This window comes from Halyomorpha halys, unplaced genomic scaffold (assembly GCF_000696795.3).
Source record: "Halyomorpha halys isolate HHAL.00 unplaced genomic scaffold, Hhal_1.1 Scaffold254.1, whole genome shotgun sequence".
NCBI lineage: Eukaryota > Metazoa > Arthropoda > Insecta > Hemiptera > Pentatomidae > Halyomorpha > Halyomorpha halys.
In genome coordinates this window covers 55749-68764 of record NW_027109499.1, presented here as the reverse complement: position 1 = coordinate 68764, position 13016 = coordinate 55749, and positions in this window count along the sequence as shown.

Below are 13016 nucleotides of genomic sequence, written 5' to 3'. Positions count from 1 at the left end.
TATATATATATAACTTTTTAAAAATTTATTTATTGCTATTTACAACTGTACATTATAATACATTTAGTAAATCTGATCTAAGTTAAATTGGAGTGTTACAGGCGTGTAGAGAAACTACCCATTGGTAGCACTCTAATGACATTTTACATTAGCTGGTCTCGTGGCCATCTTCTTTTCAGGCCCCTCGGAAGATTGTCAGGAATGGAAGAGGATGCAAGATTAGAAACGAGTGGTTAGAGAGTTTATAATGGAAGGCGTGATATCTGGTTCGGGGTAGATCGGTTACATAGGTAACTAAGGTCTTTATGTATGATTTTATTTGTGACAAAGTAAGGAGCATTGAGGATTTTACGAAAGATTTTGGATTGTAAGGATTGAATACGAGAGAAATTCGAAGGTTTAGCGGAGCCCCAAAGCTCAACTCCATATGTCCAGATTGGCCTTATTATAGTCATGTCGATCAGTCTTTTGTAATGTGTTGGAAATTTAGACCGTTGGTCTAGTAAGTGCTGTAATAGTCGAAATCGACGTACAGTTTCCTGTCTTTTCGCTGAAATTATGAATTTGTTTTTCTTGTTAATAATTTATGTCGTACTATATTTGAATAAATAGTTTACAATGGTCTTTTTATGTAAACCATACATCTACAAGGTGCATGTAGGATGTAAATTCCTTCAATTCACCTTCACCCTTCGTCGTATGCCCAACGACTATCTAATACAGTCTAATTTAATAATGTTGTTCTTACCCCAGTAGATCAGTCAACACCTATTTATTTTCTGACGTTTCACTCCACCTTGTAGAGGTTCATCAGGGCTAAAATGATACAAAAACAACTAAAAATATTTTGACATAGTAGGATAATAAGATACATAAAGTTAAATCAAGGTAGGGTTAAAATTATGTAAATATAAGTGAAAAGAAAATTATATACAAATGAATAAAAAATGAAAAAAAAGTTATAATATAAATTAGACAATGATAAAAATAGGAGATGTAATAATACATAAAAATAGAAAATCAGATATGAGAAAACAAAATTTACCACACTGAAAGGCGGAAAATAAAGAAGTAAGATGAGATTAAATGAAGGTCGTTAACAAATAAAAGGTTATTAACAATTTTTGGTTTTCTTTTGACCGCGCCCCTAACCATTTTATTCATAATTTTTTTTTTACATTTTCTTCCCGGACATTTACTCAGTCAGGTGAATTCCTACTCAATTTCTGAATCTTAATTTGAAAAATTATTTTTATTGGTGTGATATTCATATGTACCAATTTTTCGAATGTAAGATCCAACTCGTGGGGATTTCATACTTTTCTTCACGCCTTAAATAACGTTTAGACAATTATTTATTCCGTTAAAAAAAAAAAAAAAAATTGTGGACTGACAAGGCAATCAAGAGATGACATGGTAGGACTAATGACAGAGGAACTAAGCGCTATAATCTGCGATGACCAGCTAGTGGACTATAAGCTCCAAGCCCACTCAGAAAATTGAAAATAATTGCCACTGCCACCAGGCTAAAAAGTTTTTCACCGCCCCACCCCTATTTCGTAGCCGTAAAACATCCTCTAGAGGTCTTAGTCTCTTCCTTTTTTTTTTTTTTTTTGTTTAAACTTTTTTATCCCCGAGAATATATAATTTATTTTCGACCTCTCGGCTAACGCTGCTGCACCGAGCGAGTAAAAATTAAATGAAAATAAGTGAAGCGAAAGTAGGCTACACCGGTGGTTATGAGAAGTTCAATTTATTTTAATTAAAAATATTCTTCTCGCTTATAAGGTGACTGCTACACATGAAGCGGATAAACTAATTGCCGAGCTCTCTCAACTGTAATAGTTAATACTGTATTTTCCAGGATTAAAACGGGTTTTTTTTTGTATAATTCTTGACGATATTCGAATGAAATTTTGTTATTAGTTGAAATTAATTTAGTAATAGTTTAATGTAATATATTTATGTCGAACATTTTTGATTAATTAAAAGTTTAAAAATCATTGCCAGAAAGGTTTTTCTCTACTTGAAAAAGAGCATATAGGTATATGAGCATACAATGAAATTCCTTTTTCCGACATCCAGAAGCCAATCAAAGAAGTTTATCACTAATTTTATAATTTATAATTTTAATGATTCCAAATTTAAATCAGAACGATTTAATAATTTTTTTAAAGATATTTTAGGGAATTTTTAACCTTTATTATAATTTTAGAATAATTATGATATTTAAATTTTGACAACTTCCTTCCTTCTGGATCATCAAAACAGTGAAAAATTTTTAGTGATTTTGATTTGAAATTCGAACTATTCATGAAAATGTATTTATGGTAATGTTTTGATTTTTTATTTAAAGATGTTTAAGGGAATATTTAACCTTTATCATAATTATAATATTTAAATTTGGAGAACTTCGCTCTTTCTAGAAAAGTTTATATTTGAATTACCATGTCTAGGTCTTTGGAGTTAGACACCAATTTTTTTTTTAGTATTTTTTTTACTTTTATTTTTTTCTACTACTTTAACTCACACTATTGCGATAATACCTGAATGGAAGAAAATTTGGCAAGATTAATGAATTGTTTGTTTGTGTACTTAAACTCATAATTTTTTTTTTTTACCCAACACACCGATTAATATTATTACCAAGACGTTTACTTGTTTTTATAGCTGCCAGGTCATTGTGGGATACCGGGAAGGCAGACTAGCTATAATACAGGCCAAGTCGTAGCATCATCTACATGAAAATAAAATTAAATTAATGGCAGGACGAATGGTTCATCACGAGGTACTACAATTTAGGAATACGGTAGAACGTCCGGCCGGAACCATAAATCTGCTACAGAGATGTATTAACCCGTCTTCGGATAGGCCATACTCGACTCACCCACTGTCATCTCATGAAGGAGGGAGGATGCACCGATGTTTCGCTGCTGCTGAAGCGATCTCGCTGTTGGGCACAGTCTTACTGGGTTGCTCTGGAGTCACACCGATTCTCTTCATGTGTACAGGAAATGATCAGAGAAGACCCCACAACAGTAATAAATTTGTGAAGTGTAAATTGTAATAGTTAATATTTAATGGTAATTGTAATTGTAAATTTCTCACTTTGTAATTTCAACTGTATGAACATGCCAATTGTAATCTAATTTTTAAATCAAGTGTAAATGGCCCGAGTGGTCGAAACACTTAAATAAATAAAAAAACAACTCATAAATAGTTTCCACCCTTGGGTATTCTTTCTTGATGAAAAAATCACATTTTTTTAATTGTATTTTTTCTGACGGTGAGGATTTATTGAGGAGTCTAGAATGATGCGTTGTTTTTTTTTATTTATTTATTTTAAAACAATTTGAGGTTTTTTCTTTCAGACATACAAAATACGCCATTTAATCATTGAGCAAGAACATTCGCATTAACAAAATACACATATTTAAGGATTAAATAATTCAGGATTAATAATTTTACAAAACACAAAAATACAATAAAATATAAAGAATTGGTTATAATAAGTTTTGGTTGTTGCCTATACGAAGTGAAATTATCCTGGTGGCTTAACAACTACTTACATAGTTTTTTCAATGTAAATAAACACACTTATTTCCTTAATTTAATTATTATGATTCCGTTTTAAAACGACCTGGTTTCATTTCCTTTAAATAGCGACCTAATTGAGATTAAAAGGCAACAATATCATTAAGCTGACGAGATGGCACTTTCCATATTTCCAGAAATTGGTTCTGTAATTCCCTACTGAAGAGGAAATGTTTAGTGCCATCCTTCAGTTGTTATCTTTAGAGTTTTCCACAACACTCAACTTAATTGTTAAAAATAATTGATTTTCTGTTATGTTAATGTTTTTCGAAAAATCTCTGGTGTTTAAGTACTAATTTCAGGCTAACAACAGATTGTTTTATTCAGTTAATTATTCCAGAATTTATTTTATTTTTTTCTTCATTCAATGTTGTTTATAAATTATTGTTATGGAATTTTAGCACACTTCAGATTATCACATTAAGTCAAAATTTAGCACAAATCTATAGCATTGGGCTTAATGCAATATTATAATTCTATTTAGGTAGTTTGATGATAGATACCTCAAGGGAACATTAGCCAATACTTAGAAAAGACAAAAACATCGGGTTAGGGCTGATCTCGACTAAAAGAGTGTTATCAAAAATTAAATAACTTTTAAACGTTTAACTTTAAAACGTCTTAGCTTTGTACGTCTTGAAAACTAAGAAGTGAAAGAAAGTAATCAATGAATGGAAATTTTTTGGTCCGGGTGCGGTAAAAAAAAACTCAAATAGTAGATAATTATACTATTTTATTGAGCCAACGTTTCGCCCCACGTTGCAGGGCTTCGTCAGGGCTAAAAAAGATACGAACACTATAGTTACAAAAAGGAAAAAAAGAAAAAAAAACATAAGTGTAAAATAATAGGGGTATAAAATGAAAAGTAAGATATAATAAGATAAATTAAAGGTTGTAAATAGTAAATGAAAAGGGTAATAGTAACAGATAGATAAGAGAAGAAAATACAAATAAAGATATGAAAAAAGAAAAAATACAAATCAAATGATGAGACAGAATGCATACCTGTTTTGCAGTTCTGCCACAATAACGAAAATAATTTGTAAAGTAAACATAGTAAAAAAGTATTTAAATTAGGTGAACAATAAATGGTAATATACAAGAAATATTAATAAAAAAAACAAAGGAAAAGTAAAGTATAAAATAATTATTATTTTTTACTTATTTTATACTTTACTTTTTCTTTGTTTTTCTATCTGTTTTTTTTTTTTGTTTTTTTATTAATATTTCTTCTCCCCCTATTATGTTTATTTATTGTTCACTTGATTTAAATACTTTTTTACTATGTTTACTTTACAAATTATTTTCGTTATTGTGGCAGAACTGCCATCCCCACTCCTCCCAATACCAACCGTCACTTTGTTTTTGACTGCCGTCAAAACAGGTATGCATTCTGTCTCATCATTTGATATGTATTTTTTCTTTTTTCATATCTTTTATTTGTATTTTCTTCTCTTATCTATCTGTTACTATTACCCTTTTCATTTACTATTTACAACCTTTAATTTATCTTATTATATCTTACTTTTCATTTTATAACCCTATTATTTTACACTTATGTTTTTTTCTTTTTCTTTATGTAACTATAGTGTTTGTATCTTTTTTAGCCCTGACGAAGCCCTGCAACGTGGGGCGAAACGTTGCCTCAATAAAATAGTATAATTATCTACTATTTGAGTTTTTTTTTTTTTACCGCACCCGGACCATATTCCATTCATCTATACACACGGTCAATCAATAATCTTCCAGAAAGTTATTAATGCTTTTGAGAATAATTTATGCCGTGTACGGGGCTTCGGGGTTTCTAAGCCCGACTAGGGGTTCCCCGTACAGGTATTATCTTGAAATTTATTCATATATTCATGTATATTTATATTATATATTTATATTATGTATCTCTATCAGTTCCTGATGGGAACCGACTGAAAGGGGATGCGCTATATTTAATTCAACCACTAGCACCGTCTGGACCCCCTCGCCGTGGTATGCTAGATATGAATATCATAATTAATGATTGGAGTTCCTTTCCAACGGTATCGTGTTCACCAATTTACTATGCTATTATATATGAGGTGGCATGCAAGGATTCTTAATTATAAAATAAAGTCAAGACTACTATTATGAGAGAGCATGGTAGACTTGTTTCCTTATACTTTAATTATAAGATAATGAATTGAGAAGTACCAGTTGGGATATTTGATATTTATACTGACTCTAAGTTATTAATTCTATCCTTGCCATTCAAATAACAACAGAAAAGGTCTTACTTGTTTCGGTACATCGGTCGGCTTGGCGGTTGTCGCGGAAGAGCGTCCATATGGCCTCCCGGCTGCCGCTGATCTTCCCGACTGTCTTCCTCTGTCAGACTGTTCTCTTCTCTCAGCTTCCCTCAAACTGTCTTCAACTCCGGACTCCTTCGAACTGTCTTCAGCTCCGGACTCCTTCGAATTGTCCTTAGCTCCGGACTCCCTCAAACTCTGTCTCTTCCGTCCAGCTCTCTCAGGCTATGTCCTCCTCTGAGACCCTCCCCAAAACTCTGTGTCCAACTTCTCTCAACCTCTCCTCAACTTCGACTGTGTTCCATCTCTTTCCTCTCACCCCTTTTGTTCATTTTCTCCCCCCTCCTTCTGACTCCTCCTTCTTTTGATTTATGTCCTTTGATTGGTTCCTCTATTTTCAGAGGGGGTGAGAAGGTCCAATGGCCTTCGACGAAAGTCGGTCTTTTTCCTACCTTTCATCTTTAAAAGTTTCTTCTTTGAAGAAAGGCGGCTTCTGGCGGCTTACTTTATTTTTCCCGAGGTTTTTAGAGAGCTAGTTTAATGTACTGTAAAGTAGTTTATGAAGACTATTTTCGTAAGAGTAGTAGTTTTCATGATATTGGACAAAATACATTCACAAAATGTTGATTTCAAGTTGTTTGGACAAAAACTTCTGATTTTAGAAAAAAATTATATCTCAGGAACTACAAGACAGATACGACCAGTAGTCAAATAAAAGCTAGTTTAATGTACTATAAAGTAGTTTAAGACGTTTATCTTCGTAGGAGTAGTAATTTTTATGATATTCTCAATCTGGCATATTCAAAATCTGGCGATCGAGCGTGATTCTGACCAAATCACTTACACAACTGTTAGTCTAGTAACAGTACACAAAGTACTGAACCCCTGACCCTCCATTTTAAAATTATAATATTACTATAAGAATCCTCAATTGAAAATTCTTTTTTCTTTAGATATTCCTTAGATATGTTGGCTGGAGAAGAACTGGAAAAGGCTACAAAGGCGACTTTATTGTGTAAGATCTATTTTTCCTTCCGAAATACCCCAAACAAGGAAAAAATTATGTGCCAATCCATTCTTGGGTAAATTATGTAAGAAAATATTACTATTTTAGACTTGGCTTGATCCAGCATAAATGGCCAGTTTCTTTGTTAATGCTACTTTTCAAATTTTGGACACCAAGCGGTTTACTTGGTTCGACAGATCGACCACTCATCTGCTTCCGTATAAAAGTTCATTTATAACTCTCATTGAGGTTTTATTATTTTTTATGGAGCACAATCTTGCAAATGTAATTAATAGACATAAATTTTGATCCTCAAATAGTGCCTTAATTTATTTGTTCTTCTTCTATAAGCATCATAAAATCATTCAATCCCTTTAAACAAAAAAAAAAACATTAACAGAATTTAATTTAAACCAGACAACAATTTAAAATAATGAAATATTGCAAATTTTTATTCATTTGGGTAGTTTATATATCCAGGGTGGTGAAAATCATGTACTTAATACTCATTAGTGTTTTTGATTTGCTTTATTTTTACTTTAAAAACCTTTTTCTTAATTTAATAAAGGGTAGATGGACCAGTTGCGGCCTAAAGAACTCGAATAGTAATTAAAGTATTGTGAACCAACGTTGTGCTCCACTCTGTAGGGCTTCTTCAGGGCTAAAAAAGATACAAACAATAAAATTATGTATCAAAGTATAAGGATATATGACGTGAAATAAAAGTAAATATGGCAAGGCTTAAAATGATTTACAATATGTCAAAGTTAATATAAAAATGAAGAAAGTAAATTAAAGGAAAGAAAAATAAGTATATGATAATTAACGTATAAAAAACTAAGTGAAAAGTATAAAAAAAATACAAGAATTAGAAAAATGTACGAGACAATTAATAACAAATAAAAAGTAGATAAAAGAGAAATATAAAAATTTAGTACTCACTGAAAGACGGACAGTAAGGGAAATAAGGATAAAATAAAGATAAAGGAAAAATAAAAATAATAAACAAAATACGATGATAGAAAGCTAGAGAATGATCTAAGGGCGGATGCAAGGTATTACCAGGTAGGGGAGTGAGGATATTTTACGGTTAACAAATGACGTTACATTTGAAAGCAAAAATATATAAAATTATATTAATGTATGATGATATTAGGAAATGTAAAAAATTATGAAATACAGGTAGACATTAAATGATAATATACTTAAGGTTGAGACTTTTTTTATTTTTATTTTTGTGGAAGATTTATCTGTGAATATAGGCAGGTCTCAGTATCGCAAAATAAAAGGACATAAAACAGATGGCGTGAGACAGACAGACAGGTAGGACCGGACCCCCGGGGACACAAGTAGCAGCCGGGGGGCCAGAGGGGGGCGAGGAAGAAGCGTATTGTGTGCCCTATCACTGCCGCCCTGGCTGCTGATCCGCTAAATTAAATTGCCTCAACTTTGCGGTACCTCGCTCCTTTCTCGTTTCGTTTTTATTTCGCGGCCCCTTTCCTGTCAGCTCCTCTGTCATAACGGTTTATATTAATAAAAAGTTGTCCTGGATTTCGGAAACTCCCTTACCGAGGCTTTCTTTAATAAAAGTTTCTTAAATTCTTTTATAAACCTAACTGGGGCAGTTTCTAAGAGGAGTCTTGTATAGTGAAGAGTTAAGGAGTGTAGATGATGGAATTGGTTTCAAAAAGATGTTTGTAAATAATGGTTATATTATTTATTTACAAAGAAAAAACTTTTATATTATCTTAAATGATGATGGCACTCCGGTTCATTGCTTGGTAAAGATGTACCTAGTATTTTTGGAGGAAGCTCCAATGAAGAAGGACAGAAAAAAAATGGTTCCGATTTGACCATTTATATGGGCTATAAAATTAGTGGGCACTAGCAAAGATGGGAAAAAATTAGCTATAGTTGAAATAAATAGCTAAAATAGTAGCCATGGATACGACCCTTATGCCTGAATGAACCATTGATAAATAAATATCGTATCTACGACAATTTTAGATCTTAGTTTCAACTATAGCTAATTTTTTCCCAACTCTGGACAATAGTAATATAAACATATAATCAAATAAACCATTTAGAAATAAAATAAAGAATACAAATTAATATAAGAGAGGCTTAAAGATGAAATCAAATAATGAAAAGTAAAAAGTAATAATAATTTTACGATATTAATAACTACATATAAATAAAATACTCAGTGTCTGTAACTCCAATTTTTACTTACTAAGATTCCAAGACTGATATTTCCCTTAATGTTACAGTAGTGTAGGACTATTGCTACGAAGTCGTAGACACTGCTTATGTAGAAAACTTTCAAAAGTGATCTATAGTTGGTGGACCCAATGCTGATTCAATTGATGCATCCAACTGACTAATTTTACTTTATTGTACTACAATTTAGTGCCTCTCGCCAAATGCGTTCTTTATCAGTTAAATACAATCTTTTAAAAATATTTTTATTATTCTACGTTATATGTGAAATAATGGAGATACATATAATAAAAGAGGCATAGCACTACTTCCAGTGGCTAACAAGTTAATGACCAGCATCCAGCTAAATCGGATATCTCAATATTATGAGAATATAATAAGTGACCACCAAGTAGGGTTGAGAAGAGGAAAGGTTACGCTAGACCAGATCTTCGTCCTGAAACAGATATTCGAAAAACGATGGGAACTAGATTAAGATGTACACGCCTTATTTGTCGATTTCACAGCGGATTACGATTCCGTAGACAGAAGCTATCTTTGGAAGATGTCTGAGATGGGAATCACCGAGAAGTTGGTAAGTGACTGAATTATCCTAAATGCAGAATTTATATACAAGGAGAAGTAAAAGTATCTGAAGTCTTTAAAGCCAGAACAGGTCTGAGACAAGGATATGTCTCTCACCAAAGCTGTTCAACCTAGCTCTAGGAAAAGTTATTAGAACATCACGCGAATATGGTTGAGTGCAAGTCGGAATGAAACATAAAGGCCTACAACATTGCGGTCCATGGATGTAAACAAGATGACATTGTAAGACTCGCAAAAACTCTGTTATGAGAAGCAAAGGAAATCGGCTTGCAAGTAAATGAAGACATACCATAATAATATATGATTGTAAGTCGAAAAATACACCCTAATTAAATGGTCTGGGTGGGCGGCAAATCGTTTCCGAAAGTAGACAGTTTCAAATTCCTTAGCTCCATTATAGCATAAATAAATGATCAACGGACTGAGATAGACGAGCGTACAATAAGCGTGAACAGGGTCTTCTCCACGTCAAGAATACTAAAATACCGAAAAATTTCTAAAAATCTGAAACTAAGGGTGTACAATACCATGATGAAGCCAGCTCTGATATACGGCTGGGAGACCTGGCCTCTAACGAATATTCTAGAAAGCAGAATCGAGAAATTTGAACAGAAATTCCTCCGTGTAATAACAGGAGCGATCTGGGATCAGAGCCTTTACACATGAAGGAGAAGTACCAACAGTGAACTACTTGCAGAGACTGGTCAATCAATATCTCACGTTAAAAAGGCAAGGTTAAAATGGGCGAGACATGTGGCTGAAAGCAAGCCATCAGGACGCCTCTACACAACAATGAATGTCAGTATAGTAGGTAAGACCACATCAAAGGCCAAGAACCAGATGGATGGACAGAATCAATGAGGATGCGCAAGAACTGCATGCAGCAAACAGGAAAGCAGTAGCCCAAGATAGGAAGGCGTGGAGAAGACTGGTTCGGGCAGCCAATGATCTATAAGGTCTATAGAGCCAACCGAAAAAAAATGTAAAATAAAATATTACAAGGAGATAACTAAAAACCTTTTTATATAATAAAGAGATTTACTTTAAGTTTAATTTAATTTAATTACTTCAAAATATCCCCACATTAAGAACCATTTGTATGAAGAATGATAATAATAAAAATTAAAACATATTGATAAAATGAATAAATGCAATAGTACAAAATGTAAATCTTCGAGTTCAAATTAAATGTAGATATGTTAATATTTTATACTCTGTTTTCTTTTATGATAAGGACATCGTATTGAATTATACTGCATTTTATATCACATTTAAAAATTATGCTAAACTCATAATATGTCTATATTTAACTACTATCATTATAACTAGGTTAAAGATTAAAGGTTTTTTGTATCTAAATAGAATAACTAAGTTTAGTTATTCCTAAGCAACTTTAGGTTCCGTTCTTCTAAAATCATCAGTTTAAGTAAACGATCTTGCGATCTTTGTTGCTAACTTTTTTCTTATATGTGGGTGTTTTTCTTTAACAAGTAAACACAACTGAATAAAGAAAGAGAGCTATAAATAATGGATTGAATATAAAGAGATTAAAATCAGGAAGCTGCTCTTGTTTCATTTATTATTTATTAAAGTTATATCTGAAAAGAGGAGTTGTAATTTATATCTCTTTTAACGTAAATATCTATTATACTCTTTTTATGTATCCTATAAATTAAAACTGTAGTTTTTTTTATTATATTTTCCTATTCTATACTGTTTTTTCCTCAATAAATTCATACAAAGCATCTATCAACATATATCTCGATAAAATGTAAATCTCATTCCCAAAGAGACAATAGTTGAATAAAGTTATTTTAATTTAATGGTTCAATATTATTTTATACCTTCATTGGCTACGATAGTGCCTCTGCGCAAGGTTTTATACTAAATCCGTCGAGGACGGATGCCATTGTCATGACCTTCCAGAAGAGCAAGAAGTGCAGATTACCCCAGTAGTTCGTTGTGGATGGTGACGGTCGGAAACTCTCTAACAACATCCTCTACCTCGGCGAGACTTTCGACAGGCATCTCACATTCTTCAATCACGTCTGGAAGAGACAATCTGGCCCAGTCAGGCATTAGTCGTATAGTCTCTATCACTTGCTCACTTCACAGCAGATCTTGCTCCGCCTCAAGCTGAAGATCTACAAGGCCATCCATCATACGTCCGATCCTGCTCTATGGAGCACCACTCATGCGACACTTCTACAAGGCGACGTTAACGAAACTGCAGAGCTTTCAGAATTCCCTCCTTCGACGAATAGTCAGAGGAACCACACTCCAACGGGCCAGGAACAGAGTCATCAGTCAGGAGCTCCAGCTCCCTTCTGTGCCGGAATTCATAGGCCGTAGGTACCTCAAATTCTTTGATGGGCTGAAAGCCTGTACCAATCCCCTATTCCGAGAGATCGCCCCTCCACCGAGACCTGGGAGGTGGCAAAGCAAGGTTCCCTTGGTCGACGTCCTCGCCGAGGGAAGGGCTTCTGGCTCTGCAGTCTGAAGTCATCCTTATCCCCCAGTGGAGCGGCCCTCCCCGTTCTTGTACCCCCCGGCCAGCGGCTCCTGGGTCAAAATTGTAACCCCCGCCCTCAGCAGACCTAGCCTAACCCCTTATAATGCCATATGGCAAAGGAAGGGCACCATTGTATATATTAATATTGTTATTTATATATTTTCAATAAAGGAGGTCAGGAAAAAAAATGATTTTACACTTTTTGTTTAGAAACTAACTAATCATTGAAATGTCTCTCTCACAATTCAAATATTAGTGGTATTCATGATCTAATTTAACATGTTAAGACGTTTTGAATGGAAAAACCTGTGTTAAATAGGGAAATATGTCTCTTTTTTTTAGCATATTAAAATGATATAACATTTAACATAGTTAAGGTCTACTAAATTAATAATGACTTCACGGAACTGACCTGAGCTCAAAACCATTTTGTCGTTTTAAAAGGTTATTTGCACGTAGTTAGTGTTGTTTTTTTAGACATTGGTAAACTCTAATAATAATAATGAAATGATTAAAAAAAGAACTAGTAGAGGAAACAAGAAACAAGTGAGAAGGAGGAAAGGTGTCGTGATGAAGCTGTTGAAAATTTAATTATCTCGTAAACAATACAAAAGAAGTTACCAAGAAAATCCACTAAGAGCTCCTCTGCATTTAACATATAATAGAGATTTTAAATTAGGTAGCTCAACATCTGATATTTATATATTTAGCATGTTAACACTTTTTACATTTAACACATCGCGATTACACCTATTGTCTAAGAGTAAGTAATTACTTATTAATTTACAAAGTTAACCCTTTTATATCTCTGTATTAATCT